Consider the following 26229-nt stretch of genomic DNA (forward strand, 5'->3'; position numbering starts at 1 on the left):
GAATAGCTTTGTATTTAACAATGGCAGCGAGATTATTAAATGCCCAAAGATGGAAGAGTATTGAAATTCCCACAGTGGAGCAATGGATTGTAAAATGGATTGTCAGAATTAGCAGAAATGACAAAAGTGACCTGTTTGGTCAGAGAGAAAACAATAAATACTTTTTAAAAAGACTGGAGACTTTTTATGGAAATCATCTAGAAGAAGAAGAAAATGAAATGGTAATTTATGGATTTAATGATTGAAAAAGATGAGAATTTAATATAATGTAGGTTTTTGGAAGATATAAGAAGGATGGGGGGTGATGGGTTGCTCAATATCTGTTAAAGAGAAGGTTGAAAATTAATATTTCTTACCTTTAGCTTTATTTTTTCTTGTACCTTTTTGGTTTTTTCCTCCTTTTCTGTCTTTTTCATTAGAGTTGTCTTTTACTGTATGTAAATATTTAATAAACATGATTTTTTAATGAAACATTTCTTTCACTTTGAAATTTGTCCACATTCAGCCAGAATTCATTTTCAAAAAGCTTATGAAATAGTTAGTAATCTGGATATCCAATCTGAACCTCAATTCCTTCTGATTCAGTCAGATGCCAAACTTTTTAATTTCTTTAACCATGAAATGTGAAAGTGTTTTTTTTTAAATTATTGGTTTTTAAAGCAAACATAAACAAACAAAACATAAAAACATCAAGCCATCTTCCATATATATACATACAGTGTGCCGGTTGGTTTACAAATTGTTTTGTGCTTCTATTTCGTAGTCTTCAATTACAATTACATTGTATATAATCTCATATTTTCAATCAAATATTAAATACATTAATATCATTATTAATCAATCATTTGACTATACTTTTATTCATTCATGCTTTATGAAATAATCATATTTTACTTAATTTGTTTTATGACAGTTCATATTATCATCCCAAATCTATCCTAGAATCATTTTGTAGATATAATAAGAAAAGAATACATCTTTATATATTTAGTATTTTCTAAAAGTCTACATATTTCATTACTATATTTTATTGTCTAACCATTGATAGAATAGATCCCAAATTTTATAACATTGTTTATTATCTTGTTCTCTAATTTCAAATGTCAATCTACTCATTTCAGCACATTCCAATATTTTCTTAATGATTTCTTCCTGTGATGGTATTTTCTCATTTTTCCAGTTTTTAGCAAATACAATCCTAGCCGCTGTTAATACATTTACAATCAGGTATTTCAAGTCTTTACTATATATTTCAGGTAAAATTCCCAATAAAAATATCTCTGGTTTCAAGTCTATATGCTTTTTTGTCATTTTTTCCAACCATGTGTGGATTTTAGTCCAGTATTTTTTAGCATCCACACAAGTCCACCACTTATGGTAATATGAGCCAGGTACCTGATGACATTTCCAACATTTTTCAGATTTGTTCTTGAACATTCTTGCTATTCTTGTTTGGGGGAAATGCCACCTGTAAAACATCTTATACAAATTTTCTTTATATGCTATTGACAATGTCATTTTATAATTTTGAGACCACAATTTTTGCCATTTCTCTAGATCAATCCTATATCCGAAATTCTTCCCCCAAGCAATCATTGTTTCTTTAACTTGTTCTTCTTCTAGTTTAATTTCTAATAAATATCCATACAATTTTTTAATCACCTTTTCATCAGTACCTGTCAAAATCTTATCTAAATCAGTCAATTTATCATAGAGACCTTCTGTTTTAGAATCTTTATCATACCTTGAATGTATTTGCGCATATGAAAACCAATTCATCTTTATACCTTGTTCCTCTAATTTTTGCATAGATTTAAGTTCACCCTTTTCATTCAGTATTTCACCATATCTAACTGTTTGGTTCCTTTTTATATATTATAGGATAGGAAAATGCTTCAATAGTCTATAGCCAGACTGGAATTTTCAAATAGCATTGCCTTTTAGTTTTCTCCCAGTTTAACCACAGAGACTCCCATATATAATGTCTTCTAAAATACCCCTGTGTTTTAGTTCCTTTATACCATAAAAAAGCATGCCACCCCAACAACAGATCATGTCCTTCTAATGTCAACAATCTAGCATTTCTTAATGTTATCCATTCCTTAACCCACATCAAATTTGTAGCTTGGTAGTACAACTCCCAATTAGGCAAACCAAATCCTCCTCTTATTCTAGCATCTTGCAAAAGTTTTAATTTTATTCTCACTTTCTTACCTTGCCATATATATTTCAACACAATTTTATTTAAATCTTCAAAATAATCTTTTCCAAGCCTAACTGGAATTGTTTGGAACAAATATAAAATTCTGGGTAATATATTCATCTTGATTGTTGATATTCTCCCTATTAATGACAGTTGTAAATTTTCCCATTTCACCAAATCTAGCGCTATCTGCTGCTTAAGTTTAATATAGTTATTCTCTTTTAGTGTACTACATCTTGCTGTCAAATGTATCCCCAAGTACTTGATCTTATTCGTGACCTGGATTTTTAATAAATCCGCCAGTTCTTCCTTTTGTCTTGGTAACATATTCTTTGTCAAAATCTTTGTTTTGTCTTTATTTATTTTCAAACCCCATATACCTCTTTCTTTTCTATCAGTTTTAATGCTGTTTCTAGTGGGTCTTCTAAGATGAAAACCAGATCATCTGTGAATGCTTGCAATTTAAATTCTTCTTTTTTAATTTTTATCCCTTTTATGTCCTTTTCTTCTCTAATATTTCTGTTTAGCACTTCCAAGGTTAACACAAACAACAAAGGTGACAGTGGGCACTCTTGTCTTGTTCATTTTCTTATATCAATAGAGTCCATTAATTCTCCCTCTATCATTACCTTTGCTGTTTGCTTATGATATATAGCTTCTATTGCTTGGATGAATTTTTTACTAAAACCCATCTGTTCCAGCTGTAATAACATGAATCGCCAATCCACATTGTCAAATGCCTTCTGTGCATCTAAGAATATCAAAGCCATTTGTTTTTCAGGGTGTGCCTCATAGTATTCCAAAGTGTCCAAAATTACTCTCATATTGTCTTTAATTTGTCTCTTTGGCAGAAATCCATTTTGATCAGGGTGAATAAAATTATTTAGGTATTTTTTAAGTCTTTCTGCCAATATTGAAGCAAAAATTTTATAATCTGCGTTTAGTAGGGAAATAGGTCTGTAAATCTTGATTTGTGATGGGTTGGCCTCCTCTTTTGGGATAGGTGTAATATAAGCTTCTGACCATGATTTAGGTATCTTCTTCTTTAACATAACTTCATTCATAACTTCTCGCAATGGAAGATTCAACGATTCTTGTAGTGTTTTATAAAATTCCACCAGAAGTCCATCTGGACCTGGTGCCTTTCCATTGTTTTGCTTCTTAAGTGCTTCAGTTAACTCCATCATTGTTATATTGCTTTCTAACATTATTTCAATCTCTTCAGTTATCTGGGGTAGGTTAGCATTCTGTAAGTACTGTTTAACTCTTTCATCGTCAATATTCTCTTGTGTGTATAGTTTCCCGTAGTAGTCTTGTATAATTTCCTTTTTCTCTTTACTTCCATAGCAAACTTGGTCTTGATCATCTATTAATTGCAATATTTTCCTTGATTCTTTCTCCTTTCTCAGTTTATATGCTAACGATCTACCTGGTTTATTTGCATCTTAAAAATAATTCTGTTTCACGCCTCTGATTTTCTGTGCTAATTCTTCTTTTTCCATTAATCTCATTTTATGTTTAATTATATCCATTTTTAACTTAATGTCCTTTTTCTGTGGCATTTTCTGTAACTCTTTTTCAAGTTCTTTATATACATCCTCTAATGTCTTAGAGGCTAGTCTTTTTGTGGTATTTCTTTTCCCTGTATAGACTATCATCAAACCTCTGGCATATGCCTTCATTGCAACCCATACATTCTGCGTTGATGTGTCTTCTTTTTTATTTTCTTTAAAGAAAAAAGCCAGTTCTTTCTCCATCCTCTGTATGAGGTTTTTTTCTTTTAATATAGTATTATTTAACATCCATCTAGATCTTCTTCTTTGTCCTTTCCATTTAATTGTCATTGGATTATGATCTGCCCAAATATTTGTTTCAATATTTATTTCTTGCATATTGGCTAACAATTCTGTTGACATCCATATCATATCTATTCTGGACCATGATAAATGTCTGTTTGAATAGAAGGTGTATTGTTTAGTCTTGGCATTTCTTTCTCTCCATGCATCTTTTAAATTTATTTCATTTGTCATTTTAAAAAAGGATTTAGGGAGAGTCTTTCTGTTTTGCTTTGTTGTTTTCTGTGTTGTATAGTCCAATTTATTGTCTACAATTCCATTAAAGTCTCCCGTCATAACGATATTAGCATAGTTCAGTTCAATTATTTTCATATGTAGTTTTCTATAAAATTCTTCTTGATTGTCATTCGGGGCATAGATTGCGATCAGGAGTGTTTTCATATTATTGTCCATTATTTCCACCATTAATAATCTTCCATCGTCATCCGTATAGTTCAATTTTGCTGGGATAGTATATTTAATGTATAAAATGTATACTCCCTCCAAAGTATTCAGTTTAAAATGATTCAGCTTTCTCAGTTGAGTCAATTCTGTGTCTCTGTTCTTGCCATGTGAAGATTGTGTCAAAGAAGTAAATATTTTCCCTAACTTTGGCTGTATCAACAGTTGTTCATGTTGCTTTTTAATATGTACTTCTTGTAGGCAGATTGTATCAAATTTTATTTTCTCTAATTTATGAAAAGTTTTCCTTCTTTTAACAGCTGAATTAAGTCCATTTATATTGTAATATTTTTCTCTTCCATGGTTATACTTTATAAGTAGGTTTGGCAGCTCTTGTAGATCTTGGTTCACGTTGTTCCTTAACTTCCACCTTTCCACCTACTGCACCTTCTTCTTTTCAGTCGCTATTTGGCAATCCTCTTGGAATTCGATTAGTGACATTTCTTTTTCTGTCTCCTCCTCTCTCCCTCCAAAGTATTCAGTATAAAACGATTCAGCTTTCTCAATTGAGTCAATTCTGTGTCTCTGTTCTTGCCATGTGAAGATTAAACCATCTGGAATCAGCCATCTATAATTCACCTCTTTTTTAAAGTAGAATTTTAGTCAGGAATCGGTATTCTCTTCTCATCTCTCTCATTCTTCTGGGATTTTATCTTAATATTTTTTGTGCCAACTTGATGTAGGTGGAAACCTCTCTAACTCAGCAGTCTGGAAAGACTCCCAGTCTCCTTGCTTCTTGCTCCCATCCTGTTGGATCACCTCCAGCCAATGTCCCTCCATTTTTCATCTCCTCTCTTACAAAGTCACTACCAACATTTTGCTAGTTCCCTCTGCCATCATCAATTCTCCTTACTAGACAACATCAGTGGCATTTAGCCATTGCTTCTTTGTTTTCCTGACTAGTAGTAGAAATTTCATCCAAAAGAGTAAGCTCTGCATTCCACTATTCTTTAGTTCTTAAGAAGGGTTTTGTGCCACAGAATTGTGAGACTTAGTAATATTCAGAGTGAATAAAGATGATTTATTTATTTATTTGTCAAACACGTAGAAGATAACAAGTATAGGTATGAACATAAACATGAACAAAGGAAGTAAATACAGATAAATGGGACAGTAGGCACGCTGGTGCGCTTATGCATGCCCCCTTTAAGGACCTCTTAGGAATGAGGTGAGGTCACGGTAGACAGTTTGAGGTTGAAGCTGTGAGGGGTTGAGGCTGTATCAATGGAGTTGGGTAGAGTGTTCCAGGCATTGACCACTCTGTTGCTGAAATCGTATTTTCTGCAATCGAGTTTGGAGCGGTTTACCTTGAGTTTGTATCAGTTGTTTGCCTGTGTATTATTGTGATTGAAGCTGAAGAAGTCATTGATGGGCAAAATGTTATAGCAGACAATTTTGTGGTCTATGCTTAGATCGGACCGCAGGCAGCGCAGTTCCAGATTGTCCAAACCCAAAATAAATGCTGTTACAGTGAGCTCTGGGGCTTAGATTGTCTGAGATGAGTACTCCTAGGTCCTTGACAGAGTGAAGGTTGTCTACAAGATCATTTCCACCCAACCTGTATTTGGTGTTCTGATTTTTATTGCCAATGTGTAGGATAGAGCATTTATTAGTTGAAATTTGGAGTTGCCAATTACACGACCATACTGACAAATATATATCATACATACCATGATACCGGTATGTATGCTGTATGCATGTGTCTACCAATAAATAAATAAATAAACAAACAAACAAACAAATAAATAAATAAATGAAAATCTATAATATCAGCATATTACTTCAGAGAAAGACAGAGGGAAGGAGGTGTCTATAAGACACCTCTAGGCAGCATATTACTTTTGCACAATCTGAAATGCTAAACCAGTGGCCCTATGTCTTCTGCGAAACACATAATCCACACATACACACACACATGGGGGAGAGGAGGGAAGAGACTTCTTTCAAAGATCAGGTAATAATCAGAGAACTCTCTCTCCATACACTTATCTCATGTTGAATAAGCCAGAGTCTGTCAGAAGCTAATGAAAAGAGAAAACAAAATGAACTCTATCGATCCATTCACACACACACACACACACACACACACACACACACAAACAGATGCATTGAAGGGGGAAGAGAGGAAGAGAGAAGAAAAACTAAAATACCTCCAAATCCATCTCTTGGGAGTTCTCCTGCTGACAAGAAGATAAGCTGTCATTATCTGAGTGTGGCACTTCAGAGCAGAACACGCTTTATCAAATTTGACACAACTAATGGAAAGAGGGGAAAGAGCAGGTAGATGGAGAGGAAAGAATGATCTGTGGGATCATGTTGGAGAGCATTCGTCCTTGAAGCCTATATTCAGAGGGAGCCGTATTTTACAAAAGGGTGTTTCCAACTCCCAGAGTTTTCTTCTGACACCACAGGACTTTTAAACTCCTGGAGATCAACACATTCTGTATTTACCCAGAGAACTGTAGTCCTGGGTAATTCTAGACAGCTGTCCCTGAGCTGATTGAAAGACTCCCAGCTCCATTGGAGAAGAAAAACAAGGTGATTCATCATACCCTACTGAGACAAATATAGCTACTCAATCCACAAAGCTGTCTCATTAAGAAATATTTACCTTGCCACATGACACTTCCAGACTTTCTGGAGATCATCCCAGATGTGAGACAGGGCCACAGATCACTGAACTGCAAAAGGTAGAGAAGATTTCTCTGCAGAAAACCCAACGTTTGGGCAACACTGGCTGCCCTAGATAAGTCATAATGTCCCAGATTAACCTATGTTCTTTTATGATTCTACTGAGGGAGGACTGAATATAATGTTCAACACATTCTTGCAAATGTATTTAAAAAATGTAGATCTTTTTTCCCTCTTCCAACTGATAACACTTCAACCAGTGGTGGGATTCAAATAATTTAACAAACGTTTCTCTGCCCTAATGATTTCTTCCAATAACCAGTTCACCAAACTGCTCAGAAAGTTAACAACCAGTTCTCCCGAACTGGTGCGAGCTGGCTGAATCCCACCACTGACTTCAATGTCCGGTGTTTTCCTGTAAAAGCTCTGTGATGTTTCAGATTTTGACCCATCAACTTTTGTTCCTATCAGCCCTGTACATATGTGGGTGTATGTACAATACAAAATTTTGCTAAGAGGACATTATCATCAGTTGGACCCTAATTAATACAAGTAAAAATCACTACATCACCCAAATATTAATAATCAACTGCACGCCAAAGCACTCTTGATAAAAAAAACTTAATTTGGAATCAGTAGGGTTGGATCCCAAACTAATTGACCGGAAACTCAATTAAAACCCTTCTAAAGGCTGGAGTCATAAACACACTTATTGAGGGATAAATCCCACTGGCGTTGAGAACAGCTCAGCAGGCCCCTCTGGTTGGGGTGGAGAGTTTGTTGCAGCAAAACCCTCCAAGTATCTTAAGGCACCTTAATGACGTATTACTTTTATTACTGTGTAAATTTGTCGAATGACGATCCATTTCAGCAACCATTTAGGTAATGTTATGTGGCAATAAATCCCATTAAAAATGTAGGTCTCACTTCCTTTTAAACATGCCAAAGCAGCAAGCTGTAAACAAATAATGATTTGAAAATGCAGAAACACAATCTGTAACTGTCCGATCAGATATAACACAAGAACAATAATAGATATATTGGAATATTATGAAAAACATCCAGGAAGCCAAGTGGCTTTGGTCTTCCTGGATGCACAAAAGGCCTTTGATAACTTAAAGTGGGACTTTATGAAAAAGCAGATTAATTTGATGGATTTTGGAGATAATTTTGTAAAAATGTTGAATGCAATCTATGCCACACAAAAGGCCAATGTATTATTAAACGGAGAAATTACCAAATCATTGGAGATAAGGAAGGGGCTCAGACAGGGATGTCCGCTTTCACCTCTACTTTTTCTAACTATTTTGGAAACTTTGCTGGACAGAATTAGATTAAATAAGAAAATTAAAGGAATTAAAATTAAAAATCAAGAATATAAATTACAAGCCTTCGCAGATGATATGGTCTTTGTCATAGAAGATCCAATAGGCTCAGGACCAGCTCTACTAAATGAAATAGATAAATCTGGTAAATTAGCAGAATTAAAAATCAATAAGGAAAAAAACAAAATGCTAGTTAAAAACATAACAAATAGTAAACAAAAAAAAATGGAAGAAAAGACGGGATTACAAATTGAAAATAAAATTAAATATTTAGGAATCTGGTTAAGAGCTAGAACATTAAATCTGCGAGAGGATAATTATTCCAAATTACTGAAACAGATTGAAATGGACTTGGAAAATTGGAATAAGATGCAAATTTCATTATTAGATAGAATAGCAACAATCAAAATGAATATTATATTATAAATATTATATTTATTTCAATTATATTTATTTATATTTATTTCAAACAATTCCGATATTACTGGACAAAAAATTCTTTAAAGATTTAGATAAAATTGTGATGAAATTTATCTGGGCAAAGAAGAAAACAAGGATAAAAAAAACTTATTTACAAGATAATAAAAGCAGGCGTGGATTCAGATTACTTGTCTGAGAGACATACTGTAGAGCAGCGGCATTAGTGTGGATAAAATATTGGATTGATTTAAGGAATAACAGGATTTTATAATTGGAGGGACATGATTTACAACTAGGCTGGCATGCATTTCTATGGAACCCGAATAGTAAAAACAATTTATATTTTACTAGACATGTATTCTGAAAGTCTTTAATTAAAGTTTGAACTGAGATAAGAAAGAATCATTATACTAAAATCCCGAGGTGGTTTTCAACGATGGAGGCAATGTTTCATTTAAACACGATGGACATCAGTAAAAAACTTAAATATTACCAAATATTAGACAGCGAGGGAAGAATTAAAATGAAACAGGAACTAGAATCACAAGAGATAGCTATTGATAATTGGTTATATTTTCAAATAAAATTGAGATACAATAAAGACGTAAAGGAATATGGAATTGAGGTAAAAGATATATATTTGGATAAAATACTTTTAAACCCTGAGAAAAGTTCAATTTCCAAATTATTTAATTATTTATTAGAATATGAAATGGCTGAGAAAATTGTGAAAGGCCCCATGTTAGCTTGGGAAAAAACTTTGGTTATAGTATTGATCTGGATGCCTGGGAAGAAATCTGGCAGAAAAACCTGATATTAACCAAATCAGTATCACACAAAGAGAATCTATACAAAATGATGTACAGATGGCATCTGGCGCCCTCTAGATTGGCCAAAATATTTCCGGCAGCCAATCCTTGCTGTTGGAAATGTAAAGGGAAATTTGGTACATACTTTCATTCATGGTGGACTTGTCCTGAGATAAATAAATATTAGGTAAAAATAAAAACGTGGAAAGAAGAAATTATAGAGCGTGGGCTGGAGTGGAAACCGGAATTATTTTTGTTGGGAATGATCAAAGGGGACTACTCCGCTAAAGTAAAATATCTGACCATCCATTTATTAACTACGGCATGTATCTCACTAGCACAATATTGGAAAAACCCAAATGTACCACCGATACAGGTTGTTATTCAGAAAACATATGAGTGTGCCCAATTGGAGAGGTTTACGCTTAAAATTAATGGGAAGAAGGATACAGATTATTACCGGATATGGGATAAATGGTATAAGTGGGTAGACAATAAAAGGGGAAACATGTAAATGAACCTAAGATACAAATTACATCCAGCGGTTTATAATACAGTATATTAAGTACATAAAAACAATTAAAGGTTTTAAACCTTCTTTTCTCTGTTACTACTACTATTATTATTAGCCATTTATAATATTTTCTGTGTTTATTAGTTAAAAAACATGAATGTATTCATAATAGAAGAGTAGTTATAACCCAACGTGAAAATAAATGGAGTATATTGTGAATTATTTAGCGCTTAGGATGTGAAAATGAGTGAAGATGTGACTAGTACTAGCCAATAATGATTTTTAGGACTTACCAAATTCGACAACAAATGTAAAAAATTATGTGTTATTATTGTTTCTGTATTTTTGAAATTGTACATTTTTAAATTTGTAAATAACATTGTTTTTAAAACTTAAAAAAAATCCCATTAAAATGTAGGTCTCACTTCCTTTTAAACATGCCAAAGCAGCAAGCTGTAAACAAATAATGATTTGAAAATGCAGAAACACAATCTGTAACTGTCCAGTAGCCACATGGTGTTGATGCTGAGGCTCAGGTAAGGAAGTGCTAATCCTTCAATGTTAGTCTTAACCAGTGGTGGGATTCAAATAATTTAACAACCGATTCATCCAGGGTCAAGTTGGCTGTCGTGGGAGGTGTGGCCCAACTTGACTCTGGGCAAACCAATTGTTAAATTACACCCCGCCACACTATCAAAGTAGATCCTGGGCACTGCGCTGCAATGGAGAAATAGGCAATGGAGCGGCCAGCATAAGGGGAGGAGGAGTAGGGAGAAGAAAGAGGGAAAGCGGCCTTCTCCTTGCCTCACACTGGCTGCTCCGTTGCCCGTTTCTCCATTGCAGCGGAGCGCAGCACCCAGGGTCCACTTTGATAGCTGTGTGTGTGTGTGTGTGTGTGTGTGTGAGTATGTGTGTGTAATTTAACAACTGGTTTGCCCAAACTGAGGAGAACCAGCTGAATCCCACCACTGGTCTGAGAGATTGATTTTCTCTCTTTAAAAACATGTTGTTGTATTACACATTGGGTCTGGGAGTAATATTCATTTAACTTACTTTGAGTTAGAGATATCTCTAAAATTCCTACACAGAAGGAAATAAAAGTTATAAAACAGTTTTGAGGGCTGCCAGTATTTCGGCAGTTAAAATAAGGAGGTATTAATTCTTAATCTTCCAGTACTGATTTACTGATCACATTACGAGGGAAAGGAATGAGGAATGAGGGAGCTAAATAGGAGAAGAATGGGCTGTTTATAAAAGTAACCAGAAATGAACAATATAAGCTCCCTATGGTGATGAAGAGATCAAGAAGGTCACTCTTTTAATAGCAACTTGTTCCTTTCCTTCAAATATGCTTGTCATACCATTGAGGGAATTCCTGTGTTCTATAAAAGCTCAAACAATTCCCAAGTAACAAGTATTGTCTATAGTTTTTCTTGTAATGGTAGCATGGTAACTCACCACAGGGAAAATAGCTCACAAAGGATTACATGTTATTCTCAATATATGACTGTTTAAAGTCATTGACTTATGATTTACTTGGAAAAAAGGAGTTATGCCCTGTTCCAAAATTCTGATAAGTTGCCCCCTCCCACAATCACGGGACCACACTGGGTGTTCAACAACACAGTCACTTTTACAGCCATTTGCAGCATCCCACAGTCACATTTTGGAATGCCTTTTATAACTGTTCTGCCAAAAACCAGTTCTGGTTTTCAACAAAACTATGCCACAGTGAACAATGGGTTCGCTAAGCTAAATGACCATTTAATAATGCTCATGTTTGTTTTATTAATGCCATGTTCACTTAGTGACTGCTGCAAAAAAGTTGTAAAAATCAGGCACCTGACCTATTTTACGACCATCATAATATACAACTATAATGGCCATTACAGTTGTATGTCAAGGACCACCTGTAATGTCTCCTTACATACCAACTGATACTTTCCCACCAGTAGATGCTATAGATATAAATATATCAGTATGTTGAATAAAAGTCAAGACATTCACACAGTACCCCTCAACACCATGATTAAATAAATGTCAGTATAATAGAATAATAAAGAGCCACGGTGGTGCAGTGGTTAGAGTGCAGTACTGCAGGCTACTTCTGTTGACTGCCGGCTGCCTGCAATTTGGCAGTTCAAACAGTCTCAAGGTTGATTCAGCCTTCCCTCCTTCCGAGGTGGGTAAAATGAGGACCCAGATTGTTGGGGGCAATAGGCTGACTCTGTAAAACCACTTAGAGAGGGCTACAAAAAGCACTGTGAAGCAGTAAATAAGTTTCAGTGCTAATTGCTATAATCTCAGAAAGCCTCTTTTGGAAAGTTTTGGAAGCAGTTTAATTCTCTTCCACTAGATTAAATTAAAACCTGGAGGAACAAATTGTGTGGAAGCATTCCTCTGCATGTTCTCACCCTTCTTTAGCTTTGTTCAGATCCACCTGGGTATTAAGGGCAGCCTGATTGTTTTATTATTATTATTTTCAGTATTTTTATCCTGCTCTCCATTTCACAAGGCTCACAGAACAACTTACATAAGTCAATTTGCGCAATAATATGTCATTACAGCCGTTCTCTATTTACAAAGGCAGCCATTAGTTTTTCTGCTGCTGCTTCTCCTGTTCAGAAGGTGGGTGGTTCTAATGATTTTGCTAAAGGCAGACAGAGCCCAGATCCTCCTGATGAAACTGCACCAGGTAAAAGAAAAAAATTGGTTCGCCTTGACATTGTTTTTGACAACCACAACTGCAGGATCTGATTAAAATAAAAAGGAAATTAAAATAGAAAGCAAAGACTGAGCTCATCTGTTAGTTCCATAGCATTGCAAGGAATGGATGACACACTGATAGATTTTCCATTTGTATATCTTTGAATATACAGTGAATGTTCCAGGCTCATGGTAGTTTAGAATAACAATCAACAACAAAAGTATCTGAAATAAAAGATCTAAATTAAAATGTCCACAGTAAAGATACGGAACAGGCTGGCAGAACTTTAAAGGAAAAAGAGTCACACTGGGCACCTGTATACAAAGGTGGTATTCATCAGGTTCTGACCAGTTCTGGAGAACCGGTAACAGAAATTTTGAGTAGTTTGGAGAACCAGCAAATACCACCTCTGACTGGCCCCACCCCCATCTATTCTCTGCCTCCCGAATCCCAGCTGATTGGCTGGGCCTTCTTTTGTTGCCTGCTCAGGAGAACGGAGCTGGAAAGCAGGTTAATGGGATGGGGTGGGAATGGAGATTTTGCAGTATCCTTCCCCCAGGAGTGGGGAGGGAATGGGGATTTTACAGTATCCTTCCCCTGCCACACTCACCAAGCCACACCATGCTTACCAATTACCTACAGAACCGGTAGTAAAAAAATTTGAATCCCACCACTGCTTGTATAGCAATAGCACTTAGATTTATATACCACTTCACAGTGCTTTACAGCCCTTTCTAAGTGGTTTACAAAATCAGCTTATTGCCCCCAACAATTTGGGTCCTCATTTTATCCACCTCGGAAGGATGGAAGGTTGAGTCAACCTTTAGCCAGGGAGAATCGAACTACCAAACTGCTGGCAGCCAGCAGAAGTATAGTCTTTGACTTTCAACTGGTTGTTTAGTGGGCATTCAAAGTTATGACAGACTTCCTCGGGACACTTACAAACTGGTCCCAAAGTTCTGACAGCCAGGCCCTCCCCTGAACTGCATTTCAAGAGCTTAGCAACCAGCCCTTATTTGTGGCCATTTGCAGTGTCCTGTGGTCACATGACTGTGTTTTATGATGTTCTTGTCAAAAGCTGACATTTATTTCTAGTTTTTGGCAAAATTGGCCCATAGCAAACAACTGGTTCTCTTAATGACCATGGCATTTAGCAACCATAGTGGTAAGTTAATAACTAAGGTGATCGCTTAAGAATCATTGCAAAAAAGTCCAAAAATGGGGTTGTTTTATGACCATTGCTACTTATAATTGTAATGGGCAGGTTCCTTTAGGGTCATAAGTTGAGGACTACCTTTAAGAATGTCCTTGAGGGGACAAGAGGAGGAAGAGCCACTAACTACACAACAGTTAGGTAAGAAACAGCTGAGCCTGCAGAAGGAATGGGCACATGGCAAATATCTCAGAAGGGACTGTCCCTAGTTTCTTCGGCTGTAATGGTGACAGGTGACAGATTTTCAGACTTGAAAATTTGTGTTACTATAACCTTACAATAAAGGGAATCATGGCTGGTGCTTCTTTTCTAGCTACCTCCAAGAACTGACTTCATCTTAACAATAATTGCAGGGCACAAAAGAAAATGCCAATCATCTATTTGGCAACTAGCGGTGTGGCACCAGTGAGGGATCCATCAATATCCATGAGGCCTGGAGGTGCTTAGCAGCCTGCCTTTAAGAGTGGGAATAACTGTGAAAAACTAGGCTTCGGTAGCAGATCCTTCCTGGCGGTGATAACATTTGGTAGCAGCGGATGGGTTATTTCTCAAGCCACGTTAGTGGCTGTTGTGTAGGTCAGATACAAAATGAACATAGAGAGTTGTAATATATCCATTTACACCATCAATACACAATTTTATGTACCATGGAACATCCAGCAAAAACCAGTTCAAGCCAATAACTCCTATCAATGATAGAAAATGGGGCGAAAAACAAATATTTCCAGCCCGCACATCAGTTCTTTATGTGAAAGTTAAATGTGAATCAGACAATTGCCCACCCAATTTATCAATAAAACAAAGGGAAGGCAAGGGAGGAAAGGAGCTGCCAAATCGGTTGTATCGATTGAATCTTCCAACTGTAAAGGTAAAAGCCTAGCACTGCTACTTCTCCCTCCCCCCTCCCAAATAATAGTCTACCTGAATAAATGTAGTATGTTGAGGAAAGAATGATGTCAGGAGAATTAACTGGCAAGTGCATGCCATCACTGTCCTGGGATTTGATGCTAGCGCAGATGGTCTTTTTCTTACCAGCAAATTGGTTCCAAAGCTTAAAATGAGAGTGCAGTGAAACTATGAGTGAAATACATCCAATATGTGTAATATGTACATCCAATATTTATGGGGGATGAATGACTAATTCTCCAAGGGCTTCACAGATCTTCTGCCAGATCCCAAGGGCCCCACTGTCTTTTCCTTTGTCAAAGAAAGAGGCAGCCTGAGGAGGTGGCGATGTGAATTTAGAGCGGCTTAAAATGAATTGAGATTTCTACCTATGCTGATTGAATAATATGAGAATACACTTTAATTAAGCAAAATACGTTAAGAGGTCAGTTCTGAGAGATGGAAACAGGACATCAGCAAAATATCTACTTCTCTTACTGAGAAGGGCTTTTTCAGGCTTCTTGTCTGAAAAGAGCAACCCTTCCAGGCACGGAACAGATCAAATACATTTGCGGTTATAATGCAATTGGCCATCTTCGAGTTCCTCCAGTGGTGGGATTCAAAGATTTTTACCTCCGGTTCAGTGGGCGTGGCTTGGTGGGTGCCCAACTAAACACGCACTTTACGCAGGCGCAGAGGCGTTTGCTCAAACGTAGAGGTGTTCCAACTCACCTCCTGCAAACCTGCACTTTCCCTGTCGCTTCAACAGCTGCCGCGCAGCACTCCGCTGTGCCGTGCAAAACAGCTGCGCTTCAAAAGCAGGGAATAAAGGTGAGTATGGAAGCCCGGGCAGGTGGTTGGTCCCAACAGCAGAGCGGCGGAGAGAATTGGTTTGGTCTCCGCTGCTCATCGGCGTTACCGGCTCGGCAGAACCGGACCTAACCACTTGAATACCACCACTGAATCCCTCCCTTATTTATTGCCATTATAATACTTTATGTAAAGCTTGGTGTGATTGACAACTCACAACAGCATACAAGCAGGACAGGAGATACACAGAGCTAACCTACGTCTGTCTCCCAATTTTTAAGATTAGGGATCCTATCAAATCCAGTACCTGTCAATAGTGGTGTCCCCCAGGGCAGTGTTCTAGGACCAACTCTCTTCATACTCTACATAAACGACCTCTGTGATCATATTAAGAGCAATTGCGTTCTCTTCGCTGATGATGTAAAGCTGTTCAATACCACAGACAATACTGCTACCCTACAAAAAGATCTTGACTATGTATCTGAATGGTCAAACAAATGGCAACTTCAAATCTCAACAAATAAATGCTCTGTCTTACATATTGGCAAAAAAAATCAGAAAATAAAATACAAGCTGAATAGTCAAGATCTTGTTGATGACCCAAGCTCTGTAAAGGACCTTGGAATACTCACCTCTAATGATCTAAGTGCTAGAGCCCACTGCAACTACATAGCCAAAAAAGGCATTAAGAGTTGTTAACCTAATCCTACGTAGCTTTTTCTCTGGTAATATCACACTACTAACCAGAGCATACAAAACATTTGCTAGACCAATACTCGAATACAGTTCATCAGTCTGGAACCCTCATTACGTATCTGATATTAACACAATTGAGAAAGTCCAGAAATATTTCACAAGAAAAGTTCTCCACTCTTCTACTCGTTGTAGAATACCTTATGCCACCAGACTTGAAATTCTAGAACTAGAAAACCTTGAATTACGCCGTCTTCGGTCTGACTTAAGCATGGTATATAAAATCATACATTGCAATGTCCTACCTGTCAATGAATACTTCAGCTTCAACCATAACAACACAAGAGCACACAATAGATACAAACTCAAAGTAAACCGCACCAAACTTGATTGCAGGAAATACGACTTCAGCAACAGAGTGGTCAATGTCTGGAATACTCTACCCGACTCTGTAGTCTCTTCCCCAAACCCCAAAAACTTTAACCTTAGACTGTCTACTATTGACCTCACCCCTTTCCTAAGAGGTCTGTAGGGGGCGTGCATAAGCGCACCAACGTGCCTACCGTCCCTGTCCTATTGTTTCTCTTATTCTTTTATTTTTCTTATATGTACCCATTTCATGTATTCACAACCATGTATACACTTATACTTATTATCTTGTAAACAATTGGCAAATCAAATAAATAAAATAAATAAATGTATAGCAGGAATGTCCACAATTAGATGGCAGGGTGTGCATGTGTGTGCTTGTGTGTTTACTTCACAGAGGCGGCAAAGGAAAAACTTATAACATGGGAAGTGTTCAAACTTTGCCACAGCAGTGTTTTCTTCCTCAGTAATACTCTCTTAGCTGAGATTCTAAATTGGAGAGAAGATAAATAGCATGGAATGAGGGTGCAGTTCCACTTAGGATCACGGAGGCTTAATTAACTAAAGACTTTCTCCAAGTGCATCACACAACCTCATTAGTTCATTTCTTATAGAATTATAGAATGAAAATAGATCTTGATAATAGTCTGGTCCAGTGATGGGATTCAAGTATTTTTACTACCGGTTCTGTGGCCGTGGCTTGGTGGCTGTGGCAGGGGAAGGATACCGTAAAATCTCCAATCAGAGCTGGTATTTGCCGGTTCTCTGAACCACTCAAAATTTCCCCTACCGGTTCTCTAGAACTGGTCAGAACCTGCTGAATACCACCTCTGGTCTGGTCTAATACTATTCCCAGTGCAGGAATCCATTACTACAAACCCCAAGAGATGGCCAATCATCCATCTTCTATTTTCACACCTCCAATAAAGAAAAATGTCCTACTTCCTCAAAAAAAAAAAAAAAAAAAAAAGCCCACCTTACATATCATGTAGGCTTTTCAAGATTTCTTCTTCCAGAGATTCCTGAGATTTCTTTTCTCTAATGCAGCAATGGTAAAATTTAGTTTTGTGAGATCTTACATCAAATAGCCACTGATAAGATTCCAAAATTCTCCGTCATTCTTTCCCCCCTGAGATTTGCAACAAAATGAATCTAGTAATCCTAACATATAAAAACCTCTGCCAGATTCTAATCCATTGGATTTGCAAGCTGTTGTAAACTGTTCCAACAATGGGTAACCTGTCTTTGCAGCCATATCTTCAGGTGTGGTTTTGCAAGCTGCTTTCCAGAGTTTCAGGATTTTGTTGGGAGGAAAGGAAATATTCTCCATAATGATGTAGGAAGTTAGCACCCACCCCTCTCCTAGAAAAATGAAATATTTTAGGATATATTTAAAAAGGCAGAATATTTCCCCTAAAAGAGAAGTAGAAACTCAGAGAAGCAGAAACTCAGCCTCCCCTACCTTTGTTAATGGGCCATTAAAGCCTGAGCCAGTCTATTCTACATAACAAAAGAGCCTTCTACCCATCTCACCACATGGCACCTGGAAAGATTACATCATCCAGCAAGGCTCAACCAAGCCTGGGACTCAGGACAGCCTACAGAGTTGCCCCTGCATGGCCCCATGGGAGTCCGACAACCAATCAGAATACAAGCTCAAATTCAAACCACAACGAAGGGCATAAAACCAAGGGTCTCTCAGCATCTCGGCCCTTTTTTTTTTGTTCAGAAGCTCCAAGGCATGTGATCCTGTCTACCATTAAACCATCTTTCCAAACAGCCTCCATGTTTCCAATGACTTTTCCCCCAATTGGAACTGGAGGATATTTCTTCCAACAATGACAAAGTTAATTCAAAGCCATAGGCATTCCTTGAAATGCAGAGGCAAGAATCATGGTCAAGAAAAACCCCCAGGATTTCAGTTGTAGTGAATTCTTGATCACTAAATAATTGTTTGGCTGCCAATGGTCAATGGCTGTGTGTGAGCACCAAAAGAGTAGCTGACTTTTAACTTGAGAAAATCTCCCCTTAAGCAATCACTGCCTGCGATTACGTTGTTCATGTCAGGAATATACATTAATGCGGCAGTTCATTTAAACAACTAGCTGTTGGAATTTCTGTCCTATCTATTAAAGGCAATTTTCAAATAGCCCTTCAGCCACTCCTCTCTAATGCAGTGGTTTCCAACTTTTGCAGCTTGGCAGCCTGGCTGTGGCGACGAGGGGGGGGAGTGGGAATAGGCCGTGCAAACATATGGCTCCACTCATGGAACATTAACAGATTAACAGAGTTGGAAGGGACCTTGTAGGTCATCTAGTCCAACCCCCACCCAAGCAGGAGATAGAAGAGTTTGGGGCACGGTTTTGTGCTCCATCAGTTTCTCCATGTCAAAAGCTTTTGCAAAGGGACCAAAGGCGTGAAGCAGTGTGAGATTGCTCCCTCAAAGCCTTTCATCCATTTGCAAAAGCTTCTGGCATGGAGAAGACTTCGTTGGCGCAGTGTTGTGCTTCTTTAGACTCACTGAGGCTCCTGACGCTCCAAAAGCAGATTAGGAGTCCTGCGCAGGCAGCCTTGGTGAATTAACAAAGCTGAGAAGGGCACACTCGTCCTACTCAGCCTCTGCTCTCACCGCAGAGAGTAGAGCATCGGGAGCAGGTGGCTTGGCAGCCCAGCTATGTGGGAGAGAAGGGAACTGGGCCACGCAGCTCCACTTGTGCAAGAGAGAAGCATTTGGGACGCCACTTGTGTGAGTGGAGCTGCTTGTGCAGCCCAGTTCTGAACAGGATGCGGTCTGGTAGATGACCACGGCCTGGAGGTTGGGGAGCCCTGCTCTAATGCATCCATCCTGCACAGAACTGTAGTTCCTAAGGTAGTGGAAATGACTCCGTTTCAGGAATTGAGAGAGATATGAGCCCCACACCAGTGTTTCTCAAATCTGGCAATATTAAGTAGTGGGGACTTCAACTCCCAGAATTCCACAGACAGGCTGGAAGTTGAAATCCACCATTCTTAAAGTTGCCAAGTTTGAGAAATCCTGCCCTAAATGATCCCCTTGAACAAGTAAAAAGACCCAGAAACAAAAAGGCACCATTTCCAAACATGTTTATTAAAAGGAAACAAATCAGTTCTGTTCTATTTTTATTTTGTTTTGTGATGAAAATTCAGTCAGCCACAAACTCAAGCCGGAGAAGTTTTTCCATTATATTAGAACTACCTGTCAGTCACCCTTAGAAACTCTTATGTGATTTCTAACTCGTCTACATTACAGCCTGTGACTTTTATCTTCATGGGGGTAATGACAGCATAAGAGCTTCCATGTTTTTTCGCCTTTGTTCTGGAGTAATCAAAATCCATCACTGAATCAGTTTCACAGCAGGCTAACAAAAGTGCTAATAGTGAAAAAGAATATAGAGAAAGACGGAACTCAAGGATGACACTGAATTGATAGAAGGATAAACTTCCCAGAGCTACTCACTAGTTTTGCCTCTTGTCTTTGGATTTTTGTTAAGAAAGAAAGAAAGAAAACTGTAGAAAAAAAATAGGGTAGGATTAAGCAAGTGCCTCTTCATAGACTCCAAAGCAGAGATTTACCGAATAGTAGTTTACCCTCAGCTACAGTCCAGGCAAATGCAACATGTGTTTTCAGGAGTTTCTGTTATCAGCCCACTCTCACACAGTTTGAAATTAATGTAAAATTTCCCACCTGGGAATTCATCAGGTTCAGACAATGAAGAAAGCCAGTGAGCTAAGTGGCCTCTAATATTATCAATTCTGACGCCTCAGTTTTAATTCAGAAGAGCTATTGCCAACTGAGCAGTTTTGAATTCAATTATCTTATGGGTTCCCCATTTTATGTGATTGTGTCTATTACTGCTGTTCTGAAGTATGCCATTAACATTTCCCTTCCGCTCTTCCCTTCCATACTTCCCATTGACTTCAAATATCCATACTAGAACAAAAAGGAAGTGTCAACTAAAAAATACTCCTTTGGTTGCCAACAGAAAAGGAGTGGGGGAAAGCAGTGCATTCCTCAAATGCCTCAGGTAATTGCCTTGGCAGCCCAAAGCTGTCGGCACACAAGAATATTACTGGAGATATTACTTGGCTATGGATGTGTCCCATTGGAGAATATACATCCAGGGGGTGGGGGAGCCTTCCTAATAGATCCTAATAGATTCCAAGTTTCAGGCTATATTCACTTCTAATAAATCTCTTTTTTTTTACTCTGAGAGATGTGGCTAGAGACTTATGATTTGAATGGGGGTGGATTTGTTGGAGCCCTGACAGGAAGACAACTAAGGCTGAATGTGCTTTGATAGTCCACTGTTCTACACAAAGTAAAGCAACATACAGCTCAGTAGGACAATAGTGATTCAGACAGAGGATAATTTGCTAGCAAAAGCTGGGAAGCACTTGCACATATTTGAACATATGGAAAGGGGTAAACAAAAGGATAAACAAATCCTTTTCCTCCAACATTGACTAGACCGCTGCATGCTTGGGGTAAAAGTATTGCTTTAGCAAATGATGAGAAGGACAGACATTTTCATCCCATTAGCACATTCCAGAGATGTCTTAGGCTCTTCTTGTTAAACCCACATGATGTGTTCAATTAAAGTGTGACTGATCACTGTCATCATGAAAGTGATATTCCACCCTAAATTGTTTTTATTTGGAATTCATTCCAGAGATGTGCAAGGGACAGTAATGGAACTTCGTTGACTCTGCGGAGCAATTCCTTTCAGTACACTGGTGCTGTTTTAAGAAATATTACTGGCTGCCCAGCTCTCCTTATACATAGAGGAACAAGACATTGTGTGAGATTTCTATGATCATTTCCTAAGCACACCTCGAGCTGTGACACATCACAAGGTCTTCCTTCTGCATTCCCAATGTACAAGTCGCCCAGCCTGCCCACTGCACGCTTACATCAATTGTGGGACTGTCACCATCCAGCAAACTTGTTCAGGAGTTCACGATCATTGCCTGAGTGCAAGATAGGAGAAGGAAACAGGGTGGAAAATCACCTGCTCCAATAAAAACCCAAAACACAGGAGATGCCTATGCCCTTCCTAACGTGGGGATGCAGGAGGGAAAAACAATGTGACAGTAATTTTGTACGGCAGAATATAGGTGCAGAAAATTAACAATAAAACAAATAGCTCAATTAACAGAGGGATTTCAAAGAGAGGTGCTTATCTTTTAAACACAAGAAGACAAGTTTTAATTAAGAAATCTCATTTAGATTGGAAACCCAAACCTGATCTATCTGTATGCTAACTAAAAGAATTAAAGCTCTTGTAGTGGTCAGTCCAGCTCCTGTGTTTAGGATAGGAAATATCTCTGAAACGATGACCCAATGGGTCACTGCTTGTTAACAGATTAACAGATAATCAGAGTTGCAAGGGACCTTGTAGGTCATCTAGTCCACCACCCCCGCCCAAGCGGGAGACCCTACACCATTTCTGACAAATGGCAGTCCAATCTCTTCTTGAAATTCTCAAGTCTGGCGCTCCCACAACTTCCGAGCTGTTCCATTGGTTGATTGTTCTCACTGTCAGAAAGTTGTCTAGTATAAATTAAGACAATCTAAAAATAGAGGGAACCTAGAATCTTCTAGCATCAAAGGCTGGGTATGCTGGGGCAGCACATTGCCTCCTGTTGGATTTTATCAAACCAACACTATCTATCTTGTCTATTGTCTAGATAGAGATAACACTACAAAAAGAGCCAGTGTAGTGTAGGGGTTAAGATGTTGTATCAGGAACAAGAAGACTCAGTTTTAAACCCACAATCAGGTCCAAATTAGGCAAGAAAGCTTATTAGGTGAGTCTGGATGCATCACAATTTCTCAGGCCAACCTGTCTTGCATAGCTGTGATTTTAAAGAAAGAGCTCTTGGAAGAAAGGGAAGACATAGTGAATAAACACATATCTATATATTAAGATTGAAGAGATCATGCTAAGTAGCTTGCAAGCTTTTCAGGATGCTGGCTCAATATGGGTTAAAATAAAAATGAGGGAGAACTGGTAGAGTATGAGCACTGAACCATTTTGGACGCAAACGATATGCTTTTCATAATATTTAATATTTACAGCACCCAACTCTCCTTTACATACTCCGTGAGGGACCTGGAGCTTAATTTATAACTCCTTGCATATGGTGATAGAGTTGGGAAAGAATTTTGTAAATGCAATTTGAAGACACAGTTTTCATCTGATTACAAGGTTGGTGGGAAAAGCATTTCAATCAAAGAGCTATAAAGAACCTTTTCACATCCCTTGCAGGCTAACAGCATTTCTGCGGGCTAACAGCCATGACAGAAGATATTGTGCAGTTTGTGAGCTGAGGAGGATTAAACAGGAATTCTGACTCTCCCCATTATTCAAACAGGTTTTTGGGCATAGCCCCAACAAGCATGGCCAGAATGCCATCCTAGGTGTGATGACCCAGAGTGTAACACAAACGTAACAAAATCCAAAACATAAATAAGTGTCCTTTAATGCCTCCAACTTGGCTCCCACTGTTCAATAATTCTCAGTTGGAGATAAAACGTACTAAAAAATAGTCTTCAAAAGAAAGCAATACAGTCCGAACTTAATGAGCAGATAGAGGTGAAATAAAAAACCAAACAATGATAAAATTTCCACAACGGACCAGGATAAGTAATTACCAAATTCAAGGAGATAACAAGGCACAGTCTGTTGGAAGGATGCCACCCAAGATAACTTCAGCCCTAAATAACACACACTTTGCTTCTGGCAATGCTGTGTTGTAATAGTCTCACTTATATACTAGTCTCCCCAGCTGCAACCAATGAGGAGGATCATGGCTGCTTCCTCTCTTGTAAACCAAGCTGTTGCCTTCTCCATTCCTCCCTGCATGTCCTAGGATGCAGAGGGGATGGGCCTGGTTCTTTCTTTGACTGCCCAGCCGGCCTCTGCCCTTCCCCAGCCTCCTCCACAACCTCCGGAGCCACACCTCCGCTCCCTGTTCGCTGTTCCTCCTCTCCCTCAGAGTCCAACTCTGCCAAGGGCATGACACTAGGTAAACTGTCAGTTACTGAAATGCCATAGAGATTCTTATTGTAAAAATGCCTGTCTCACGAAGTTCTTCAAAGCTTTAACAAGCCTCTTTTGTAAATTCAATATAAGGAAATTATCTGGGTCACTCTCTTAGATTGTTATTTGTATATCCTTTTTAATTATTAAAACATCAGCCAGTTTCTTTTATATGTCCACTAAAACATATGTTTCCATACCATTCTTTTAAGTCTGTTTTTTTAAAAACTACTTTCAAATCAGTCTAAATCATGTCTGGTAATATTTGTTCCTCTTTCATAGTATCTTTTAAATACAGATGATATACAGAGGCAAAAACACTTAAAAATAACTTCTGGACCCATTATACAAAAATATCTTTCAATATGTCCAATGTTAAAATATTTTTGCTTCGTTTTTTTTACTGTATTTTTATTATTTGTTTCCTTTTTGCTTTTTACATCTTTTTCTTTTCTTCATCTTCTATTTTTTCATTTTATTCTATTTTTTTTTACTTTGTAGTGATACCTTTATGTTCAACTGCTTTGAAACTCATCAAATTTGGTACTCAGCTCATTTTGACATGAAAATTTTGTCCCGGTACTCATCATTTCTTTGGTACTCAATGCACAAGCTAGAACTTATTGGCGTTAGCTATCTTGTGACTCACTACATGATTCCTTATGGGAAAAATTTGTTTGGTACTCATAATTTTTGATACTCATTGAGCCTCCTAGAACCGATTAACGATGAGTATCAAAGTACCACTGTATTAGATTTTATGGTTATAAATTATCATCTTTAAGAAAAATATAAAAACAATGACACTGACATTACACATCTCAAAGGCAAAACTGGCTTCTCTTCAGAAAGGAAAATTATAACGAAGGAAAATTTGTATAGCAATAAAATACGAAGACATGAAAATATCTTAATATATAAAATATATGAAAATATGAAACTGTCAGTGAATGAGGATTTCAGATGCTGGACCAAAGACAAACCTAGAATCATCATCACCCTCTTTTAATGACCCCATAATCCCTTGCAGGGTGGAATCTGGGCAACTGAATGGAGCTGAGTGTTTACTGGCCGGATGCCCTTCTTATCACCAATGCAGGGTTATATTCAGCAAATATATTCTCAGTGTGCCCTGAGAGAGAAATATCTCCCTCTACCTAGGATCGAACTCACAGCCTCCTGGTTGTGAGGCAAGAGCTCCATCTGTAGGCCACCTCACCACTCAAAAACAAATTTAGAATGCCGCAAGTATTTCAGAGTGTTCTGTTTCTTATGTTTGATCATGCCTGGTGGAAGACCAGGTGCTGAGTTTCTCACAAATCCTTCATTTCTAGGTGCAGAAGGGCAATTCAGAAGACAGGAAAGAAGCACGGAAAGGGAATAAGCTCCTAAGACAGTGAGGGCTAATCTTTTTGGCACCGAGTGCCCAAAGCGCAAGCGTACGCATCCCCAATATGCAATGCGTGCGCATCCCCATGCCGGCCAGCTGGTCTTTGGGTCTCTGCCTGTGCATGCACGTGCATCTCCCACGCATGCATATGTGTCTTTGCACATGTGCCCCACCCCCCTATGCATGCACAAGCATGCGCAGTGGAGACCGAAATACCAGCTGGCTGGTGGGAGGCACGCACGCATGCGTGGCAGAGCTCAGCTGGGGCGACAGCTCAAGTGCCCACAGAGAGGGCTCTGTGTGCCACCCCTGGCATGTGTGCCCCTAGGTTCACCATCACGATCCTAAGGCTAGACTGAATTCACCAAATAGAGGTTCCCAATATCCAGGCTAAAAGTGTTTTGAGGAATGCTGTTTATTTGGCACATTAGTCCTTACAAAACCAAGAACAGCCCAGTTTGCTTCCACTTACCGGTACATGCAAATAAATGTTTTTGTAAAGCTTCTTCCTTCTACTCAATCTCGACTCTCCATGTTTCGGTTTCTGGCTGCAGGAAGGCCAGGAGAGATAGACAAGATTTAAGGCAAGGAAGCAAAAATGTGATCCCAGCAAGAAGATAAAGAGATGGCAGCAGACAGAGCAGCTCAGCTGCTTTTCTGTTCGGTGATGGCTCCCACGGAATTACTACTGGAGTGCTTTTAAAGCCAAGCAGCCACTGATTTCTCCCTCTGTCATTAAATAGAATTGAATCTGGGAGCTGTGAAGCTCATAAAAACCCCCAGGTAATAAGAAAAAGGAGATTGACCGTGCTGTCAAAAACAACACAAAGCTAAGATGTGTACGAGCAGGATGGGCTTTCTTGGTTTAGAGGACTTGCTGTTCCTTTCCAGCCCAAGAACAA

General features: G+C 38.3%; 1 long non-coding RNA gene across 1 annotated transcript; it reads right to left on the reverse strand.

The window, feature by feature from the left end:
• Positions 1 to 302: 302 nt before the first annotated feature.
• LOC148132263 (uncharacterized) lies at positions 303 to 26151 on the reverse strand. The gene is made up of 3 exons (XR_015747325.1): positions 25800 to 26151; positions 21806 to 21862; positions 303 to 431 (listed from the first exon to the last, which is right to left on the reverse strand). It is a non-coding gene; the product is annotated as an uncharacterized LOC148132263 (long non-coding RNA).
• Positions 26152 to 26229: the final 78 nt, after the last annotated feature.

The sequence above is a fragment of the Notechis scutatus genome, chromosome 2 (assembly GCF_049901735.1).
Source record: "Notechis scutatus isolate UNSWTSFEM ecotype Mainland chromosome 2, rNotScu1.2, whole genome shotgun sequence".
Lineage (NCBI taxonomy): Eukaryota > Metazoa > Chordata > Lepidosauria > Squamata > Elapidae > Notechis > Notechis scutatus.